Genomic DNA, 22,708 nt, shown 5'->3' with positions numbered 1-22,708 from the left:
GTTGTAGAAATTAATTTAATTTATCTTGGACTTCTTCCTATAAGCATCATTATTTAAAATTTTTGCCCACTGAGAAAACTTAGTGGAAGAGAAGTAAGAACTCATTTTGGGCCTTCTCAACTCTAAAGACATGTGGCTGATGGTTATGCTGTAATTCTCTGTTGTAGCCTATGCTACATACAGTAAGTGTGTCCTGTTACAGAGGATGCTCGAGCAACTTCCCCTCTGTGTGCTAAATACAGAAAATTGCTCATTCCTACACCACTGCCACTCAAGGGATACCTTGTATTTTTTTTTTTATGAATACAAGGTGTTCACTGATTGGCCAAAGCAAAGATTGTGATACCATCCACTTTTCCTCTCCATCACATGTTCAGACCACAAGATATTGTGCCTACCGTGAAAAGGCCAGTTGGTTGTCAAAAAGTTCAGCCTTCCCTGCACATACAATGTGTCAGCCTTGCTGGCAAGCTTTTGACAAATGGCTCTTCTATGTAGTGAGCAATATCTTGATGGATCGAGGACAGGAAAGTACGAAAGATTGGGGGCAAGACTACTAGGTAAGTTCAACTGCATCAAAGGTACATACAAAAGAAACTTCGAGCTCTGCTCAAAGTGCAAAGTCAAAGGACTGTCCAGTGTAAGAAGTGACTTCATCCCAACCCCTCATAGACTATATTGCAGCTCAACTCATTCAGATCAGCCAATTTCACCACACTCTATAAACCTCGTACACAGTTCGAAAGCAGATGTATACAGGGGACTCTCACGAGGGGATGCATCTCCATACTGTATAAATTCTTTGTCTCCGTGTTGTCGAAACTTCCTTACCAAATTGCTTGAGAGCAGGATTTGGGCATGTCTCCTGGTGTGACGGAGTGGATAATATGGTCAGTGAGGGTACATAAGGGTATAATGAATGGGGCCCTTGTTGAAGCAGGATACAAGGTGGTCACCAGATGGTACTTGGTACCCGAGCATCTTTCTAAAATGTACCCGGGTTCATCTCCCTCATGTTTTAGGGGATGTGGCCAAATAGGCTCGACTTTACACGTGTTGTGATCTTGCCCCAAGGTCCAACGATTTAGGATACGGATTCACTCATTTAATCTGCTCGGTAACAATGGTTAATATTCCCAAATATGCTTGGAACGCGTTACTCGATGAACCTATGGACAATGCCCCGAGACCCACACAGACCTTGATATATTTCATTTTCCTAGCCGCCAAGATAACTATTGCTACTGCTTGGAAAAGCCCTGTGATTGATTTAGCCTTAATGAAATGGAAGCTAACCTGGATTATGTTATATGAGAAACTAGTCAGTGTTCTATGGGATAAACAACCTCTGTTTGAAAAAATATGGAATCCCTGGCTATCCTACCTGCAGGCACTAGACACTGAAGATAGTCAACAAGTCAATGGCAGGGCGGACTTCTCGGATGAGTGTATACAAAAAAGATAAAAAACAGAAATGTGCCAGAGGGACGTAACCTATGAGGAGTTATGCTAAAGGTGCTTCTTACTGCTGTAGCACCCCTCTTGATAGCCAGGGGGAGCTAGAGTTCAGTTTTTAGTCAGGACTGCTGAGTATCAGCCTGGGTGTAATAGTTAACAGGGTTAAAGTTAGATCAGGGCTGAGAGGCTCAGCGGGTCAATTCCCTGATACCTCCCCCTGCTCTAGAATAATGGAGAAGATTCTAGGAGCAGTGGGTGGGGTGAGGAGGGGCTGGCCTGCACATGGGGGACCCCGGCCAATCCACAAGCAGGAGGCTTGGCATGGGGCCAGGGCAGCCCTTAAAAGTGACAGAGCCTGCTCCCCAGCAGGAGAGTTTGGTTGGAAGATGGAATGAGAAGGCTGAGGTGCAGGAGCCTGGGAGGGAGCCTAGTTGGGAAGGTGTTCACCTCCAGGCAGTGGTGCTGGAGAGGAGGAAAGCTCAGATCTTTTTGGCCCCCAGAGTGAGGACCACCTATGCAGTGGGGAGTGAGTGAGCCCAGCGGAAGGCCTGAAAGCAGCTGCCAACCCACCAGCTCATAGGAAAAGGACTGAGTGAGTAACCCTACTCCCCCTGGGCCAGTTAAGGGGAAAGAAGCACTCTGGTGGGAAACTGGATTAGCTCGTTGCCTGAGACTGTTCACCTTAAAGTGGCAGGCTCTGGATTTCCTTCAGATAGCTGGATAGAGGAGGATTATCTGGGGTCTGGGGTGGTACACCAGAAGAGGCTGTAGAGCTCTCCAAGAAGAGAACTTTGCTGTGACTTGTGCATTGTTCCAGGAAGTTGTGCTCAGTTGAATTTTCCTTAGGCTTACCCCATCCAAGCTCAATTCCCCTAATAAAATCCCCCCCCCCCCAAAAAAAAGCTCCAGGACTGTTTTCCGTCTCCTGGATGCAAGTCTGTGAGGCATGTGTGTTGTGTGGCTGTGCAGGAGTATAGGGGGAACCAAACCTATAGATACTCCTGAGGGGGTAGTGCTACACTACCTTCTTACTATCTTATAGCTGGGCTGCTCTCTGGTGTGCGATGTCCTTTTTGTTGTCTGCATCAACAGTACAGTTCTATTTTATAGGGTTAATTCACCTTTTCAGAAAAAAATTAAAGGCATTCTGATACCCTACAGCCTCCCCATCCTCCCTGGTCCCTGCTATACTTGCCTCCGTAAGTGCTGAGCTGTCAGTACCCATGCAGCCGTTGCAGTAGTCCGAGGATTTGAAATCTGCAGTCTTCTCCCCCTTCTTTCTGCAGGACTTTGCGGTGTCCAGTGCGTTACAGAGTACAGTACATTGCGGTGTCCATTGCATTAGTGTACAGTTTATTGGGGTGTCCAGTACATTAGTGTACAGTGCATTGCGGTGTCCAGTGCATTAGTGTACAGTGCGTTAGTGTACAGTGTATTGGGGTGTACAGTGCGTTAGTGTACAGTGTATTGGGGTGTCCAGTGCATTACAGAGTACAGTGCATTGCGGTGTCCAGTGCATTAGTGTACAGTGCATTGCGGTGTCCAGTGCATTAGTGTACAGTGTATTGGGGTGTCCAGTGCATTAGTGTACAGTGTATTGGGGTGTCCAGTGCGTTAGTGTACAATACATTGCGGTGTCCAGTGCGTTAGTGTACAGTGTATTGGGGTGTCCAGTGCGTTAGTGTACAATACATTGGGGTGTCCAGTGCGTTAGTGTACAATACATTGCGGTGTCCAGTGCGTTAGTGTACAATACATTGCGGTGTCCAGTGCGTTAGTGTACAATACATTGCGGTGTGCAGTGCGTTAGTGTACAATACATTGCGGTGTCCAGTGCGTTAGTGTACAATACATTGCGGTGTCCAGTGCGTTAGTGTACAATACATTGCGGTGTGCAGTGCGTTAGTGTACAATACATTGCGGTGTGCAGTGCGTTAGTGTACAGTGTATTGGGGTGTCCAGTGCGTTAGTGTACAATACATTGCGGTGTGCAGTGCGTTAGTGTACAATACATTGCGGTGTCCAGTGCGTTAGTGTACAATACATTGCGGTGTCCAGTGCGTTAGTGTACAATACATTGCGGTGTGCAGTGCGTTAGTGTACAATACATTGCGGTGTCCAGTGCGTTAGTGTACAATACATTGCGGTGTCCAGTGCGTTAGTGTACAATACATTGCGGTGTGCAGTGCGTTAGTGTACAATACATTGCGGTGTCCAGTGCGTTAGTGTACAATACATTGCGGTGTCCAGTGCGTTAGTGTACAATACATTGCGGTGTGCAGTGCGTTAGTGTACAATACATTGCGGTGTGCAGTGCGTTAGTGTACAATACATTGCGGTGTGCAGTGCGTTAGTGTACAATACATTGCGGTGTCCAGTGCGTTAGTGTACAATACATTGCGGTGTGCAGTGCGTTAGTGTACAATACATTGCGGTGTGCAGTGCGTTAGTGTACAATACATTGCGGTGTCCAGTGCGTTAGTGTACAATACATTGCGGTGTCCAGTGCGTTAGTCTACAATACATTGCGGTGTCCAGTGCGTTAGTGTACAATACATTGCGGTGTCCAGTGAGTTAGTGTACAATGCATTTTAAATATTGTATTTTGTTTTGCACTACAAATAAGATATGTGCATAGGAATTTTGTTCATATTTTTTTTCAAACTATAGTCCGGCCCCCCAACAGTGTGAAGGTCCATGAACTGGCCCCTTGTTTTAAAAAGTTTGAGGACCCCTGGCATAGATCTTGATCTATAGCTCTGAATCTAAAGGTCATTTTACCATTTTAACCATTTTATGGACATTTTCTTTACATTTAAATTTTGCCAAGGTTGGTCCCCCAAACCCCCCCGATAACTCCCCCATCTCTTCCAATATTCCCCGTCTGTTTTCTTGCTGTAATCTGTGACTATAACTCATTAAAAAGCTACATTTACATCCCAGACTCCAGCGATACCTGAACCTGCACACACATGTTCCTCTCGCACTTTCGCTGTGTCTGTAATTATCGCTGAACCGTGTAATCAGAATTTGGCAAGTCTTCCCTGTTATCTTATTATTAGGACAGGATGTACTGATTGCTGGTTGTTATTGTTTAATATATGGTAGTATTCTTCAGTTTCTTATTGCTGCTCTATAACTTCTTGGTGGGAATTTTTTTCCGTAAATTAATTATGATAATTATTGCATTTCAGATATTCCAAGCTGGCACTTAAACTGTCGTAAAGTTTGTATTATTGCCCTGATTTAATTATTATTATTAGATTTTGAATATTCCAAGCTGGCAAAGAAATTCTTTGTAACGTTTGTATTATTACCCTGATTTAATTCTACTATTCCATTTCAAATATTCCAGGTTGGCACTTATACTGTATTAAAGCTTGTATTATTACTCTGAATTAATATTACATTTTGAAATAATCTAAGCTGGCATATAAAGTTGATTAAAGCGGTAGTAAACTTGGTGGGGGGGGGGGCTGGTTCTCTTGCAGTCTATGCCATAATGTGCTAGTGTGCACCACATTATTATTATTATACAGAATTTATATAGCTCCAATAGTTTGCTCAGCACTTTACAATATATAACGGGAGACAATACAGTTCAATACAAGAGGGTTAGGAGGGCCTGATCCTTGGAGCTTACAATCTAAGAGACTAGCACACTATGATAAACTTACTCTGCAAATGAAGCCATCCAGCAGCATTGCTGCCAGCGCTTCAACCTTTACCTGTTCTTCATTTTCGGGTTTGCAGGCTCTGGCCGTTTTTAAATTCTATCACTCCCACACATGCACAAGGGAGTCATGATCATGACACGGCGCTCTGCATTCCACAGCGCACTCTACACCCTGAATGCAAAACCGTCGCTGCGCATTCACCAATGACATCATCCACTATTGACGATGGGAATATTAATGAAATGGTACATGTTTAGGAGCAGGGGCGGACTGACAACTCATGGGGCCTCCGGGCAATAGGGGATCATGGGGCCCCTGTGTCCTTGCCCAAACTCAAAAAAGCCTATGAAAAAGGTACCAGGGGCCTCTCATGGGGACCCCTACTGACCCTGGGCCCTCGGGCAGTGCCCAAGTCTCCTGTTTAGGAGATATTTATTGCATCTACAGGTAAGCCTTGTTAGAAATTTACCTGTATTTAGAAGTTCATATAGATTGTTTAGATACTGGATTTATGGCAGGATCAAGAGGTAATTTACTGTACTTGCAGAAAATGTACTTGGATTGAAAAAAAAAAAATGCAGCCACCATGTCGAAGGACTGGTAAGCTATATATATTATACTTTAAAATGGAACTAAAGCCAAGAAAAAAAATGTAATATATTGCTGCCTACCAGACTTTTGTTAAGAAAATGAATGCAGCCTCCATAACAAAGGACTGGCAGGCTGCAATATATTACATTTTTTTTTTCTTGGCTTTAGGTCCATTTTAAGTGTATGTAAAGGCATTTTTTTTTCTTTTTAGCTTTGGATAGCGTAGGGAATAGTTAGAAAATGAATGCAGCCACCTTATCAAAGGGTCTAATTATTCCCTACGCTATCCAATGCTAAAAAGAAAAAATGCCTTTTACATACATTTTCTTCTTGACTTTCGGCCCATTTTATGTAAAGGCATTTTTTTCTTTTTAGCATAGGATAGCGTAGGGAATAGTTACCTCACCGATGTATGTTGCGCTCCTTGATACCTCATAATAACCTTTAAACCATAATTATTTTTAAAATTCCAAATACCATTAAACAATTCATAAATGATTTTGTGCCAACCAATCAAATATTAATTAGTGAAAAATCAACTATAAATTAATAATCCTCAATAAAATATATAAAAACAAATTGTCACAATTTGTTATAGATGTTGGGACTATTAATTTAGAAAGAATCTAATTATATTTCACATGAGTCACTAATTGAAGAGGAATAATCAGTCACTTTATTATTGATTTATTGACATTAATTTTGTTTATATGATTATTTGGCACTAAAATCACTGCAATTAGATTTATTAATTTCATAAATTATTGGGATTATTAATTTTTAAAAAAAATCACTCAGTCAAAAAATGTTTTTATATATTTTATTGAGGATTATTAATTTATAGTTGATTTTTCACTAATTGTGAAAATATTTTGACACACAGTGGTAGTTATGTGTTTTATGTTGGCGATCCACTAGAATTGAGATCATCTTGGCTCGCAGGTTATACAAATTTACATATATTTTGGGAATAGTTACCACCTCTGGTATGGTGGCTGCGTTCATTTTCTTAACAAAGGGTCTAACTATTCCCTACGCTATCCAACACTAAAAAGAAAAAAAATGCCTTTACATACACGTAAAATGGACCTAAAGCCAAGAAAAAAAATGTAATATATTGCAGCCTTCATTTTCCTAACTAAAGACTGGTAGGCTGCAATATATATTTTGTTTTTTCTTTAGTTTAGATATCCTTTTACTATGTAGTCATGCCACTGACTGTGTACTATGTAATACTTATGACACAACCGAACCCTAAGGCCTAGTATGTATACATAAGACACCTATATATCACATGCTGCAGTAGCCTGAAGTGACAGGCCTGATGTATAGAACATAACTAAACACAACCCAAAATCCCTACTGTCAGACCTTTTTTTTTTTTTTTTTTTTTTTTTTTTTTATTGATACCCAACTAGACATTTTGGCTTGACAGCGACATTTACTACTTCATATGACTCATCCTGACCTGGAGAATTGCCTCAAAACACATGGCTGTTCTGAAGATCTGAATGATGTGTGTATGCCAAACGGCAATTATCATGTCATTGCTCTGGAGATTATTAATAATAAAACTTTAAAAAAAAATGTTATGCTATCAGGTTCCAATTCTGATTAGTGTAATGTACTCTGTGCTACATAGCAACCCAAAACACAAAATACAAAGGCTTTCTATGTAGCCTAAAGTGGTTGTAAATCCTTACATACTGAATAGCCAGTGAAGTGACTGGCCTTAGGTGAGACTGACCTCATGGAGATGAAACAAATCATCCTACATAAGATGTACCTGTTTATCTGCAGCGCTGTTTCCTGTCCAGTCTTCTAAAGCAGCGTTTTTCAACCACTGTGCCGCGGCACACTAGTGTGCCGTGAGATATTGTCTGGTGTGCCGTGGGAAAAATTGCAATTTCATCCGTAACATGTGGCCTCGGCTCACAAATAGACCAATCATTAGAACAGCAATGGGCAAACTACGGCCCGCGGGCCGTATACGGCCCGGCGGACCTTTTAATCCGGCCCGCGGAGCGTGATACTGTCAGGATGATCTGTCCCCCTCGACGTATCTGCGCATGTGCCGGAGATCGCCGATCGGCTGCTAATGCCTGAAACTGGCACATGCGCAGATACGTCGAGGGGGACAGATCCTCATAGGAGACAGATTTTCATGCTACACTGGAACGGCGAGAGGAACGCGCGGAGCAAAGGTAAGTGAATTGACACAGGGGGGGCTTGGGGACTTAATATGGGGGATGAATTACTATATGGGGGATGAATTACTATGGGGGATGAATTACTATATGAGGGATGAATTACTATATGGGGGATGAATTACTATAGGGGGGATGAATTACTATGGGGGATGAATTACTATATGAGGGATGAATTACTATGGGGGATGAATTACTATATGGGGGATGAATTGCTATGGGGGATTAATTACTATGGGGGATGAATTACTATGGGGGATGAATTACTATATGGGGGATTAATTACTATGGGGGATGAATTACTATATGGGGGATTAATTACTATGGGGGATGAATTACTATATGGGGGATTAATTACTATGGGGGATGAATTACTATATGGGGGATTAATTACTATGCTTACTATGGGGGAATATTACTATACTTACTATGGATGACACATACACATCATTCATCTACTCTTGGTCCGGCCCCCGGGTCCAATTATAAAATACTTTATTATTTCATAATAAAGTAATTATAAAATAATTTCTTTGTGTTTGATTCCTATTCAAGAGAATTACTTTATATATAGTCAATATAGGCACAGAGGTAAATTTTTTTAACATTTTCTAATGGTGGTGTGCCTCGTGATTTTTTTCATGAAAAAAGTGTGCCTTTGCACAAAAAAGGTTGAAAAACACTGTTCTAAAGCACACATTTTACACTGCATCCCTTAGCTCCAGAAGGTAGGGGGTAAGGATATATTTTAAACTTTTTTTCGTTTCACACTTGGCCCACCTATGACAAAGGATTCCCAGAGTGAACCCTATGCGGGCAGCACAGTGGCTAAATGGTTAGCACTTCTGCCTGGCATTACTAGGGTCGTTGGTTAGAATCCCAGCCACGGCACCACCTGCCTGGAGTTTGCATGTTCTCCCTGTGCCTGCATGGGTTTTCTCTGGGTACTCACTGTTTCCTCCCACACGCCAAAGACATGCTGGTAGGTTAATTGGATCCTGTCTAAATTGGCCCTAGTATGTGTATGTATGATTGTACGTTAGGGACCTTAGATTGTATGCCCCTTGAGGGTTAGGGACTGATGTGAATGTACAATATATTATATATATATATATATATATATATATATATATATATATATATATATATGTGTATATATATATATATATATGTATATGTATATATATATATATATGTAAAGCGCTGTGTAAATTGACGGCGCTATATAAGTTCCTGAAATAAATAAAAAATGTGTGGGTTTTTGTATAAGAGGGAGCACAGCAGAAGTTTCTTTTCAGACACTTTATCTCTGATTGGAACTTCAGAGGCACCCAGCTGAAGAGTGGGCTAGTCATGCTCTGACTTGTTCAGTTTTGTGTTCACGTTTCAGCATAAGCTACTGAACTGAGCTTCAGCCCGGGTTCACATATATGCGATGCGGTACATCGCATGTGCTTCGCACAGGAACTGTACCGCATTCCTGAGCAAATCACATGCGATTTGTGTGCGGTGCGATCAGAGCCATACATTTTGCACCGCACCAAAAACGTCCAAGACCCTTTTTGGGGTCCACACTAGAATGGGATCGCATAGGTTTTCATACCTATGTGATCTGATTCTGCACATAGCACTGCGTTTTGCGGACCGCTTTCGGGGTGTTGTTAACATACACACCCACAGCGGTTCGCATGAATGGGGTGCGATTCTGATGCGGTCCGGAATTTGCACTGAAAACGCTGTGAATTCCGCATCAGTGTGAACCAGGGCTTAAAAACATGTAAAAGGAGGGCTGGATATAGCAATACTAAATATTCTCAGTGTCCTGTTTGAATAAATAGAAAAAAAAGATATAAAGAATGTATAATAACCTCTACAATTGCTAAGGCAAGACAGGTCAGTCCAACACTATATTTTCTCACAAGTCTTGAACCATAAATTGTGTGTCTAACATGATTCATGATAGGACATAATGTACATAAGACCGCGGGATGTGAATTTTGAAAAATTTCAGGAAGTAGACAAGTGGCATGGGACTACGATTCCCAGGGGTCTAGAGAAGAATTTATTTTGACCCATGTTTTAACAAAAAAAACCAAATTTTTCATTTTTTGTGCAATAGAAATACTAGATTTTTTTTTCAATATATTAGATTAAGTTTTTTTTTTTTTTATATATCACACTGCAGCCTACACTGACAAGCCATGTTTCATATCCCAGACTCCCTTGTGGCTCATGCCTGCCTCTTGACTTTCCCCTCTCTTCGTGAGGTTTGGTTTAGTAGTGTGTGGCATTTGTGGGCAGAAAGGTATGCCAGATGGAAACAGCACTGTATTTTTTTAATTTGTACAATACTAAAAGCCCAAATGTAACCCCATCTGTGATAAAGAGGCTGTTTTCTATATGTTACTGGAGAGTTTCCCAGAGAATGTGGACTGCTTAACCTTCTCATGACCAGAGGCCATTGAAGCTCAGACACATGGATCAAATTTGGAAGTCAGTATGTGCTGGTTAATTTGACTATAACTGTTTCTTACTTAACCTCCCTAGCGGTCTGATTATGTCCATATTTCTGTGCTCAAAGCGGTAAATTTTTTTGCATGGAAATATGTATTTTTGTTATTGTAGGCCTGTAACTTGTAGGAATAACTCACTGATATCTGTCCAAACAAGAGTCTAGTAAACATCCCGGGTATGTTAAAATTTGAAACACGAAATCATAAATTATAATTTAATAAATAATCATAAAAAATAATAGAATAATACATTTAATTCAATAATATAATCAAACCAAAAACACAGAATTTTGAAATATAGCTCCAAGTTTGCACATCACTGAGCAAAGTCGCAAAATCGTTTTCGGTGTCTGATGACGAATTTCCCCACCAATCATCACTCAATTCTGCAAGTAGTTCTAATTTACTATCGCTGTTCTCTAGCTGGTCTAAAACCAATTTTGACATAAAGGGACGCTTTTTGGACGCCATGGACGTTTCCAGGCAGAAAGAACAGTAAAAATGCAGGCAGGGCACAGGACAAAGCACTCGGGACAAAATGTATGTGAAATGGTTTGATACAGTAATGTTTTACTATGTTATTTTAGTGAATTTAGTGAATGTCACGTTTTGTCATTTTCAAATTTCCCGCCGCTCCGTCCCCAAACATCCCGACGTCACAGGGGACGGAACCCAGAAGACAGATGCCGGCATCCGCCGGAGAACATTACAGGGGACATTGCGGGAGGGACATCGTGGGAGCGCAGGACAAGGTAAGAGAAGAACAGATCCCGGAGCAATGCCGCATGGTAAGCCCGAGTGTAGCTCGGGGTTACCGCTTGTGGTACTGAAACTTTACCCTGAGCTACACTTGGGAATACCTCCAGGGAGGCTACATAATTTTACATTTTAAAACATTTTTCTGGTGGTACGCTATTCTAATAAATTCCCTTTGCTAATTTTTTTTCACACTTTAAAATCAATGTATTTTAATTTTATAAATTGTAATACATTATAACAGCTGCAGCTTGCTATCTACAACAATGGAGGGTCACTAAGCACCCAAGGCACTGAGGCTAGAAGAAATTGGGGTTCTTAGGCACTGAGCATAGAAGAACGAGAGTACCTAAGCACACAACGCACTGAGCCTAGAAGAATAGAGGGAGCCTAAATATCCTCTGCACTGAACTTCAACTTATTGTCCCTAGGCCAGGGCTCGACAAATCCTAGATGCAAGGTTGCCATGGCGACTAGAAATTGCATTCTGGCACCTGGGTTCACACTCTGCCTCCCATTGACTTCAATGCAAATGCACATCCTAATGGCTCCAAAGAAAAATTGCATCCCATTGACTTTGATGCAAAAACTTCTGTCAATAGCAATCTTATGTGAACACTTATGTCACTCTAGTCCAATGATGGCAAACATATGACGCGCGCCAGAGCTGGCACGCAGAGCCATCTCAGTGAGCACGCCAAGAAGATGAACGCACCCAGACCCTGCACACTGGTCGGCCATCCAGATCTCGTCCACACTGCACCCCCCATCGAACTACATCTCCCACATGTCTCGAGGGCCAGGGTGGGCATGGATGAGAGGAAGTGGCTCCCACATGGCTCTGGTGCCAGGGATGACATATCCGGGGATGGGCGTGGTTGAGAGGAAGCGGCTCCCACACTGCTTCGGGGCCAGGGGCGATGTGTTCAGCATGGATGGGAATGAGCTGTCGGGTTGGAAGCCACACCGACACTGCCGGAGGTGAGATTAACTGCTTCCCAACCGCTCTATAGCCGAAATTATACCTCAGTACTGAGTTTTTAGTTTAGAAAAAACTCATACAGTTGTACGAACTAGTTAACATCTTTTGTCTTAAAAGAAAAACACAATAATAGGGCTTTCAGTGATACTGCTATTTATTGAAAAAAAAATCAACTGTACAATGTAGACTCAACTTGGTTATATACCAGACTGAAATATGGGGCAAAACTTACTCCATGTCCTTTCCCTAATTCTACATTCATGTAATGAGGATGCACTGATGATGTACTGGTATGCAGCAATGATGGGCACTGACTGATAGCACTGAAGGGTGGCACTGCTGGGCAGCACTGATAATCAGGCACTGATAATCAGTGCAGATCTCCCATGTCACATCTGCAGATTATCGGCAGTACTTCCGTCACGCTGTGACAGTGTGAAGAAAGTGCAGCCAATAACCGGCATTGTGATCAGCTGTGTCATTGGACACAGCTGATCATGTGGTAAAAGGCCGCTGTGATTGGCCTTTCACCTTATCACGTGATCAGCTGTGTCCATAGGACACAGCGATCACTGACAGCAGCGGGGGCGCGCAGGGGGCGTGTTCTGGGATGTAGTTCGATGTGGGTGCGATGTGCTTCAATTTGATCATTTGAATCTCTCGGCCCTATGCTCTGGAAACTGTGTTTAGAGGGAGGTGGGAGTAACTAAACTCTCAACTCAGGAAACCCTGAACAGACCTACACAATCAGTCCTTGCTCCATTCACTACAATGGAGTAAAAAACTAAATTTATTTAACAGCCTAACTAGAGAATGGTGCTAACTAGAGAATGGTGGAAGAGATCTGGACGTCCGTCCATGGACGCCCTCCCAGAACTAGACAAACGCGCTGTAGCCCTTTCACCGTCTTTGGGAAGCCATTTAATCTCACCTCCGGCAGGGTCGATGTTGTTTCCAACCCAGCAGCTCATTCCCATCCACGCTGAACATGTCGCCCCTGGCCCCAGAGCAGTGTGGGAGCCTCTTTCTCTCATCCACGCCCATCCCCGGATATGTCACCCCTGGCGCCAGAGCCGCATGGGTTCCGCTTCCACTCATCCATGCCCACCCTGGCCCTAGGAACATATGGGAGCTGTAGATCGAGGGGGTGAGGTGTGGACGAGATCTGCATGGCCGGTCACTGTGCGCGGAACGTGTGCGCTCATCTTCCTCTTCTTCCTGGCATGCCTACTGAGATGGCTCTGCATACCAGCTCTGGCACGTGTGCCATAGGCTCGCCATCACTGCCCTAGGCAAACCGCATACAAGAAAAGAAGGTCCCTATGCAGGGTTAGATGTCTGAGACTCCAATGGAGAGATGTCTCCTTATTTCCTGTCTCCCTGTACTTGTTACAATTGCTATCCTCATTTCTTGTCCTGCTGTTATAGGACAGGATCAGAGGCGGACTGACAACTCATGGGGCCCCCGGGCAATAGGGGATCATGGGGCCCCTGTGTCCTTTCCCAAACTCAAAAAAAAGCCTATGAAAAAGGTACCAGTGGCATCTCATGGGGCCCCCTACTGACCCCGGGCCCTCGGGCAGTGCCTGAGTTTCCAAATGGTCAGTCCGCCCCTGGACAGGATGGTAGTTGAAATCTACCCAGTGGGGTTTTGGTCAGTGGTAACAAGTCTATCTAGAACAAACAAAGCAAAGTTTAGGCTGAAGTTGGTAGGTGAAGGGTCTTTTTTTACTTTAAAGAATATGCAGGTTTTTCATTTGTTCTTGATGCTACGAGACACGCATTAACATCTACCAATGCCGGACTCTTGGAGTACAAGTTCACTTTAATACAAATTCCATAATGAAACTGTCAGTGTTGCACGTCTGGAAGGTCAGTGACTCTGGAGCCGCAGGAGGTCATAGCAGCAAGCAAAGGATGACCTCAGAGTGACCGGGGCCAGGAAACTTTTATTTAGTGAATTAAAAGGAAGACGTTAATTGTGCAGCCATTGTCGAAGTGACATGCCGCAGCGTATCAATTGTCAGTAGTAGAACTGTGACTTTTATTAGAGGAATTTTCATGTAAAGCACCTGGCAGAGCCTTTTAAAAGTTGTGCGTCTGTGCAGATTGGAAGGAATCTGCTGTTCGCAGCCCTGGGTGGGGAAACATTGCAACAATGTGAAATGACATAATCTGTCATCGAGGAGCAAACTCGCAGGAAATGGGCCTAGTAAATACTGCTAGCAGAGCTCGTTAAAGGCGCAACCGCAGCTAACACAAATATTGCTTCAGTGAATGTTTTAAAAAGCCGTCCATGGTAGTAGATGGCATGAGTGTTGGCCAGTCTACGAGATTTTGGAGCATGTTGGAAAATCTTTGGAACCAGTGTTCTGTCTTTTAAGGTAGATGCAGTGATCTTTCATTGCACCTGCACTACAAGAGTTGGCAGCTATAGTCTGCGCATGCTCCCTGCAGATGGATATGCAGCCAAACGGCCCACTGAAGGAGTGTGCATGGCAGGCACTGACCAAACTTGCTGTTAATTGCAAGCCAGCATCATAGTGTTGTGTAGCACCATTCTCTAGTTAGGCTGTTGGGTAAATTTTAGTTTTTTACTCCATTGTAGTGAATGGAGCAAGGACTGATTGTGTAGGTCTGTTCAGGGTTTCCTGAGCTGAGAGTTTAGTTACTCCCACCTGCCTATAAACATAGTTTTCAGAGCATAGAGCCAAGAGATTAAAATGATCAATTGAATAGTTATCATGCCCCAGCCAATCCCTGGAATGAGAAGTCCAGAAGGTGGGTGGGAAGGTGACAAATGTGCAGGAGGCCTAAACAGTGTTCTTTTTCCCTCAAGGGAGGGGGTCCAGGTTCTCTTAGGGCTGCTGCCCAGGGAGGCAGCTTGATTCAAGACAAGAAACTACAGTCTGGGCCTCAACAGCTGCTGGAATTGAGGCCTGGGGAGGATTGCCTGAGCATTACATTTGCTAGAGCGCACTGCTCTGAAGTCCTGGTCTGGAGAAGGATCTAGTTAATCTCCCTCACTAAGTATCTACCCGCAGATGCTGAATGGCAGACAGCAACTGGGACACTGTGCATAAAGTCCTTGTTGGGGACTAATAGCTATACATGTGCCATATGGGAACTAATTTCCAGAAATGGTTTTATGGACTGCTGCGGTAGGGTCCTAGATACACTGGCCATTCCCTGCTACCTCCAGGAAAGCTGCTTTTGGAAGATAAGAGACTTTTGTCTTCCTATTGCTCCTCAGCTGTTACTGATCATTTTGGTGCATTATGTGACCCTAAACACCTTTCCTGTTGAAACTCTTTAGCAGTAATTCCTAAAACCACATCTCCTAGACTGAGCTTTAATTGTCAGTGTGCAGGGGATTGAGCTTGTGTGTGGCAGCCTTTGAGCTATTTGGGAGAACCTGGGTATATTCTTGGTCGCCACTTCGGGTACAGTTATCAGCCTGAAACAGGGAGTGCTGATGCTGTCAGGATCTCCAGTTAACAAACCTTGAAACAGATTCCCAAAAATTTCTCCACATTTGTGATCATGTTTTACATTACATCTATATTTAGGGTGTAACATGAAAATTGGTAACATTGCTAAGTCCCCATTTACCTGAATCATGAAGTGCTTCTCTCCATAGCATTCAGATATCTGTGAATAGTAGACTACGATTCCCATTTGCCACGAATGGTTATTACGTCCATATGGACCATGGGTTAGGGGAAGAGTCTACAGAAGCAATTTTCTGTAAACTCTAGATCAAAAATGTAGGTGCATTTATTTTTTTTTCCCAAAAGGTGGTCTATGCCAATAAACTCTGAGTAAAATACAAAGTGCAGGGGAACACCTCAGCAATGATAAATGCTTGTTTTTGATCAGGGCAGCATAACAAAAATGCAGTATTACTTATCTTATCCCTCGTTCCTACAGGCTTCCTCCCTGGCTGCACAACTGGTCTATCAAAACTGCTTTTCTTCATGCTCTGCCATTCACATACAATGCAGGACCAGTTGTCCTACATTGTAAATGACAGGGCTGAAGGCCCACTCACAGCCTGGAGTGTCAGAAGAGGAGAGCACCCACAGCCAGGGAAGCAAGGGGTCATGTAAGTAATACTGCTTTCCCCCAGACAAAACAAAGAAGGGTAACTTTTGGTTTTACCCAGAGTTCAGCTTTAAGAAAATTCTATACAGTGAGTCATAATTGCAAACAAACTGGAAAAAGAGATTTTCATTTTACTTTACACTCCAAATGTGCCCTCTTCTGGTGGAATAATGGGAATATGTTCCATGTCCTGTATAACATCAACTCCCTTGTTACCTAATGTATTCTTATCCTCTAAAGTAGGTGCTCCAAACCTTTCAGTATGAGGACCACATTGTATGTTTTACAAATATTTGCAGGCTAAAGATATTCAGAATGCCCAGAGTTTCCCCTTACATCCAGGAATGCCACTCAGAGTCCCTCCTTACATTCAGAAGTGCCCACCATAGTCCCCCCTACATCCAAGAATGCCCATCAGAGTCTCGCTTACATCCAGAGGTGCACAACAGAATCTCTCTTTACATCCAAGAATTCCCAACAGTTTTCCCTTACATCCAGATGTTTTCATCTGAGCCCCCCTCCCTTATATCCAAGTTTGCCCACCACAATCCCCCTTATATCCAGGAGTTCTCATCAGAGTCCCTCCTTGTATCCAGGAATGCCTATTCACATTTCCCCTTATTTCCAGGGATGCCCATCAAAATCCCCCCCCATACATCTAGAGGTGCTCATCTTAGTCCCCCCTTACACCCAAAAGTGCCAATCAGAGTTTCCCCTTAAATCCATGAGTGCGCAGCAGAGTTCCCCCACCTTACATTCATGTGTGCTCAGTGGAGTCCCTCCCTACCTTTCACCAGACAAGCACAGCTGAAGTTGGGAGACTGAGCAGGTATGAAGGATGGAAGTTTGGTCGTCCTGTAAATTGTGAGCGTGGGGCAACATGTCATCAGTGCCTAGGATGCTAGCGGTCCAACCAACCACAACAGATGCAGCAGTCCTGCTTTGTGTATTGGGAGGGCTAAGGAGTGGGGTTGGTGGGACTATTCTGAAAAATGGTGAATTTGTATTTTAGCTTGCTGTGTTCTTGGACTGGTTCCAAGAGTCATTCTATATTGAAGCTACAGGATCAGCATGACAACCAACACTTTCAGAAGGAGCTGTCAACATTGCAGTCCTGCATTTTCCTTTTAAGAAAACCTGTGCGAATAGATAAATGGGAGCTAAATTATATCCCAAAGTTTGGTTTCTAATGTTTAATAAAGTGAAAGAGACAAAGTACAGTATCAACCCATCAAAATCTAATTCATACTGGTATGATTGAAGGGTTTTTTAAATCTGAATGGTTGTTATGGGTTACTGCTTTTTTTGCTAGCATTGGTGATGTCCATCACATAACTCTGGGTCACGTACTACATACTTTTCTATGTCTGGCATATTATCCAGCCTAGGTATCTGTAATACAGACTATATGGAACTTTTCTAGAAGAGCAGGTTAAATCTGATGACCGCTAGCATGTAACTTTGATGTGACAGCTATGTCAGCCTAAATGCTGTGTATAGTCTGAAAGTCTTCTAAAACAGGTGTGTGCTTACAGCCCCAAACATGCGTGTTTTTCTCGGAAAGGGAAATTTAAACTTCCTCTTTTCTTCCACAGGCGGGGAGTATATAACACATGCTATTTAGGAACACAATTACTGAAGAGACTTAACTTCAAAGGACAACACTAATCTTCAGGAACCTCAAAAGCTGAAGAGAAGGTAAGGTATCGTGATTATTATAATACAAGATTTCTATAGCGTCAACTGTTTATGTAAATGCTTTACAGAGTAAAGGGAGACAGTATAGTTACAATGCAAGACAAGTCCGCCCCTGATCCTGTCCTAAATGATACAAAAGGCATCAATGGTGAGGGATGACCTGATGGAGAAGGTAAAGGCTCAGTGTTTATGGGCAGGATAGACTTCCCTAAAGAGTTTTCAAGGATCTCCTAAAAGTGCTCAGAGATTGGGATAGAATTCCAGAGGATGGGTGAGGCTTTGGAGAACTCCTGAAGGCAAGCATGGGATTAGGTGACAAGTGGGCTAGAGAACATGAGGCCTTGGGAGGAGCAAGGAGGATGGTTTGGATGATATTTTGAGATGAGGTTGGCGATGTAGCTGGGGGCAGAGCTGTGGATGACTTTTTATGTTTGTATTTTTTACATTGAGCTATCTAGTGGGGAGATTAGCAGAGAAGGATGATAGGCATTGAATGGTTGGTAAGGTGAATAAGACTGGCAGCAGCATTCAGAGTACACTTCCTGTGTAGAGGTAGGCCAACGGGGAGAGAGTTGCAAAAGTCAAAGCAAAAGATAGCAAGGAAGTGAATCAGAAGCTTTCTGGTGTCACTGGTTTAGAATTTTGGAAATGCTGTGGAGGTTATTGATCAAATTCAATATAGGTGAGCCTAAAGCTGTCCACAGATTCAAATTTGGCTGTATCCAGAGAAAGTTGATGAATTTTGATTCATCTATGGGTAGGCTGGTTGTATTGAAGTCGATCTATCACCCGGGTTTTTTTCATGCGATCACTGCCAACAGCTAGTGCCGCTAGCAGTATTCAATGTATTTTGCCAGTGAGGAAGGCTTCCTGTGCTCCCCACTGGAAGAACACCACAGCACTGTGGGAGGGACTCCCACATCAACACTGGCTGGGTTTCTGGGGAATCGAGCAATTTTTTCCATCAACCCGTGGTTGAAGGAAAGAAAACTGTTTAATGTATGGTTTTTATAAATCTACTGAAACATCTGGTTTCTTGCCCTTCAGTTTCTGCTTGTTTGCTCTCTTTGCTGGCCATAGAAGATGCAGAGACCTTCTCCAGCACCCTAGCTCAAAGATATTCAATCTTCTACTCTCTACATTTTATATGGTTCAGCTTTCACAACCACAAATAGCTATGGAGTACACAATAGCACGGTGTTTAACTGCCAGGATAGCATCCTTGCTTTTCCATATTCAGTTTGTTCTCATCATCATTTCATCTGGACTACAATCACCACCTCAACCAATTTGCAATCCCAGGAAGGTGAAATCCTTCATACATTCAGTCTTCTCACTGTCAATTGCTATTTTAAAAAAAGTTTACTTGAAGTGGTCATGACCTTTTTCGTCTTTTTGATGTTCAAGGAGAGACAAAGCTTCCCACTTTTCTTTACTTACCTGGCTTCAAACTGAAATGTGATTGGTGTCTGTGGGTTGCTGCATTACATGCACTCTCCAATACATTTCTAAAGAAGTGTTAGTATTTTGCTGGTCGTACAATAGCGTCTGAGGGTCTGGGAGACGGACTGTTTTTTCTGTGTCTGTTAATGTTCCTGTAAATAGGACCATTTTGTTTGAGCTGTCACATAAACAGAATTTAAAATGTTATAGAAAGGGAAGTTGAACAGTAAATGGCAGAAAGGTTTATCTCAGAAATTTTGTCTAAACTGCAGAATAAATTTAATTTAGGCTTGTTTTCACACCCCTTATTTTCATTTCATTTTATGTCTTGATCAACATTTTTGCCTGGAATGGTTTCTGTTTCTGAAGGATGAAAGAGACTCTGCATAGTTTAGAGACATGTTGTTTTTCAGTGTCTGAAATTGGCATGGAAGGATTTTTTTTTTTTTTAGCACGTAAAATCTTAGTTCTTGCAAACCAGTAAGAGTAAAAATTTATCTAAATCTCAGACATTTTTTAGTTTGACTGCTGTCAACAGAACTGAAAAAAAATCCAGAACTCTGATTTGTCCTCAGAACAGGAATAGAGAAGTCTTCGACTATAGTAACCTATTCAGGTGACAGTTGTCTACAAGGGGATGTTCCCCACTTTTTGGAGAGTTTTCGTCTAATATCCTGTTGTATCTAAAAGATATAGCAAGTCAAGTTTTGCTTCTCTTGTGACCCCCATTGGGAAGGTTTTTACCTCATTCCTTTCCTTGTAATGCCCATACAAGAAATTGAGGGAATCGTTCTCTCCAGTACAAGCAAGCACAGAAAGCTTGTTGTTAGATGTTGTAACCTTTGTTGTAATCATAATTTCTCTACTATAAATGGTAAGAAGGAAGGGAAAACAACATGAAGAGAAGAGAAGCAAACTACGTAAAACCTGAAATAGGTCCTCCCTCTAGTCAAAACAAAATGAAAATTTGGGGGTTTTAAAGTAGATCTATACTGTATTTTACAAATACCCCAGTATTCTCATTAACATAAACATTGTTCCTTTTATCTTTTTCTACTTGGTCTTTTTTTTTCATTGCTGCCTCCACCTCATCAGTTATTTGTTTAGATCTGCTCGACCAAGAGGAAACCCTGTTGAAGATTCTAATGTCATTGGCAAAGATTTGTGGTTCAAATTCCTCCACCCTTGCATCCGTGATATCATTGGGTGCTTGGCCTGTAAAACTGGTCCGGGCATGAAAATATTCCTTCACACATTCTTCATACAGTGCCAGCAGGGGTCCCTAGTCAGGACCACCATTATATGAATCCAAAGGAGTATGTTGGCTAGCATTGCAGGAAACTGCTACTGTCATTCCAAACCAGCCCATTAAATCATGTATTAATATTCAAATAATGTCGAGATGTTTCTCCTTGGCATAGGTTTCTCTTTCAGTTGGCCCTTTTTCAATTTCTTCTTTAACCACCTCCAGTATGATTCTGACATTTCTCTCATACATGTAAAAATCATAATTTTTTGCTAGAAAATTGCTTAGAACCCCCAAACATATTTTTTTTAAACCGAGGCCCTGTTGCAATTTTTTATTTTGCATAATATTTGTGCAGAGGTTTATAAAATGCAAATTTTCAGGAAAAAATACACAATGAATTTTAGTGTACACAAACACAATATACAACCCATTTTTGGTTAAATATAAAAGATGATGTTATGCGAAGTAAATAAATATCAAACACTTTAAAATTGCATACTCCTGTGAAAAGGCAGCAAACTATGATACCTAAAAATCTCCATAGGTGACACTTTAAAGCCTTTACAGGTTACCAAGTTAGAGTCGTGTGGTGTGATCACCGTTTACATATGCGTGCAGGACCTAAGTGAGCATTCACATTTGTGCACAAGGGGATGGGGAATTTTGAATTTTTTTTTAAATGTTATTTAACTTCTTATTCATTTTTTTTTCTTTTTTACTGTACCTTTTATTTTTTTTTAAATTAACTTTATTGCTATCACATGGGATGAGCAACACCCCTTGTGATAACATAAGCCATGGCAGGACCTCGTTGGATGGATGGCGAGATCTGGAGTGTATTAGACCTCAGATCTCTCCTCTGCTCTTCAAAGCATCTGATCAAACCAAGCTGGTAAACAAACAAACCAAAACTTGAAGTGACAAAATCTTGGCCATTTCAGGTTTCTGATGTCACAAAGTGGGAGGAACAACCAAAGTTCCTCTCACTTTGTCTAGGGAATCCACTGAGGGGACTGATGAGAGTGCTTGGTAAAGGAGACCAGCAGCGGCTGGAGGAGGAGGGGGCCCGCTTCTGCCACTTGTAAAAAGTGATCGAGCGGCTGTATACACCCCTGGTATGCTTCATGAGCATGAGCTTTACATGCAGTTAATGACCTGCTCCCATCCTTGACATGACAGGATTCAGGAGATTGGTCGCTTAGACCCCGGCATTCATCCTTCAAGGAAGGGTATTATACTCCTTCATATCTAGAAAGTGTCTTACATTTTATAGATTTTCTTTAACACTTGTCAGTCAGTCTGCATTTTTGTTTCACTGATGTCACCTAAGTGACATTTGGTTGGTATTGGCTACTGCAATTTGTATACCATTGTCCCATTTCAGAAGGCCCATCATATGACCATATGTGAAAAATGTGTTCTGAGCAGATGTGTTGGAATTAGCTGGGATTATCTTTGGAGAAGAGAGTCATTAAAAAAACATTTAGACCAGGACTACAGCAGGGGACTTTCACTTATGTCTTTCTTTTATCTGTGTCATTCTGCAGCTTGGAAATGATGCTACAAAACATTGGAAGCGGGTCATGCATGCAGCTGTGTTTGTGTGTGATAGGGCCTCGGAAGTAAGACGGGACGTGAAGAATTCCGTGAATTTAATGTTTTCATAAATATACTGTAGATGACACAATTCACCAGGATGTCTCCACATAACCACTGGGAAAGTAATAGCACGGTGTGTTTCCAGCTGTCCAAACTCAAACTATGTGTGGCTAACAGGCTTGATATGTAGGCACACTTCCCCAAAACTGGAGGGACTACCTGGTAGCTGGAAACAGGCCAACTACAGAAAAGCCAGACTGATCTCTCACAATCAGAATTTTCTTCACTTTTCATCACCAACAAAAACAGAGAAATTAAGTGTTTTAAATGCTTACTTGCATTATTTCTCTTTTTCATATAGTTTTGTTTATTTGCTTGCAATATACCTTTAAACTTTCTAGAAAATGTGATTACTCCGAGAGTCAAGTACG

The 22,708-nt window shown here is 42.2% G+C and overlaps 1 protein-coding gene across 2 annotated transcripts in view; it reads left to right on the top strand.

Annotated features, from left to right (window-relative positions):
- Positions 1 to 22,708, top strand: part of ADAMTSL4 (ADAMTS like 4) — a 274,339-nt gene that overhangs the window by 33,364 nt on the left and 218,267 nt on the right. For both annotated transcript variants that reach the window (XM_089678942.1, XM_089678941.1), the window contains exon 2: positions 17,884 to 17,986. The gene's annotated coding sequence lies outside the window, so the exon portion shown is untranslated. The remainder of the gene's footprint in view (positions 1 to 17,883; positions 17,987 to 22,708) is intronic.

Source organism: Staurois parvus, unplaced genomic scaffold, assembly GCF_062004578.1.
Source record: "Staurois parvus isolate SC_StPar_1 unplaced genomic scaffold, SC_StPar_1.0 ptg000213l, whole genome shotgun sequence".
Classification (NCBI taxonomy): domain Eukaryota; kingdom Metazoa; phylum Chordata; class Amphibia; order Anura; family Ranidae; genus Staurois; species Staurois parvus.
Note: the sequence above shows the minus strand (reverse complement) of the source record. Positions and strands in the feature narration are given on the sequence as shown.